The following is a 622-nucleotide window of genomic DNA, read 5'->3' on the forward strand; positions in this document are numbered from 1 at the left end:
GTGTGTGTGTGTGTGTGTGTGTGTGTGTGTGTGTGTGTGTGTGTGTGTGTGTGTGTGTGTGAGTGAGTATGTATGCGAGTGTGTGTGTATGTATGCGAGTGAGTGCGTGTGTGTATGTATGCGAGTGAGTGCGTGTTCCAATGTGGAACTAGCCACAGCTAGACAGAGTTTCTTCTCAAACCTCATAAACAGTAACTTAAACAACACTCGCACTCTTTTTGCTACTGTTCATATTGAGCAACTATAGACCAGTATCAAATCTTCCTTTCATAGGCAAGATTATTGAAAAGGTAGTTTTTTTAAATCAGCTGAACAAATACTTAAACTCAAATGGATACAATTTTCAATCTGGTTTCCGACCGCATCACAGCACAGAGACAGCGCTCATTAAGATAATAAATGATATTCGCTTAAGTGCATTTATTGAATGAGCACTGTGCGATGTCCGAACTGATTGCATGGTATTTTATGTATTGCACTGTATTTTATGCAACCCAAAATGATTGCACTGTATTATTGCACTGTCTTAAATTCATTTTAAATAAATTTTTAAATAATTTTAAAAGTTTTTAAATTCCTTGTTTTATTTTTGTGATTATTTTTTATGATTTTACTTTCTTTT

The 622-nt window shown here is 35.0% G+C and overlaps 1 protein-coding gene across 1 annotated transcript in view; it reads right to left on the reverse strand.

Moving 5' to 3' along the window:
* Positions 1–622, reverse strand: part of brpf1 (bromodomain and PHD finger containing, 1) — a 31,548-nt gene that overhangs the window by 11,405 nt on the left and 19,521 nt on the right. The gene's annotated exons all lie outside the window — the stretch shown is intronic.

The sequence above is a fragment of the Sinocyclocheilus anshuiensis genome, unplaced genomic scaffold (genome assembly GCF_001515605.1).
Source record: "Sinocyclocheilus anshuiensis isolate Anshui unplaced genomic scaffold, SAMN03320099.WGS_v1.1 scaffold1662, whole genome shotgun sequence".
Classification (NCBI taxonomy): Eukaryota; Metazoa; Chordata; class Actinopteri; order Cypriniformes; family Cyprinidae; genus Sinocyclocheilus; species Sinocyclocheilus anshuiensis.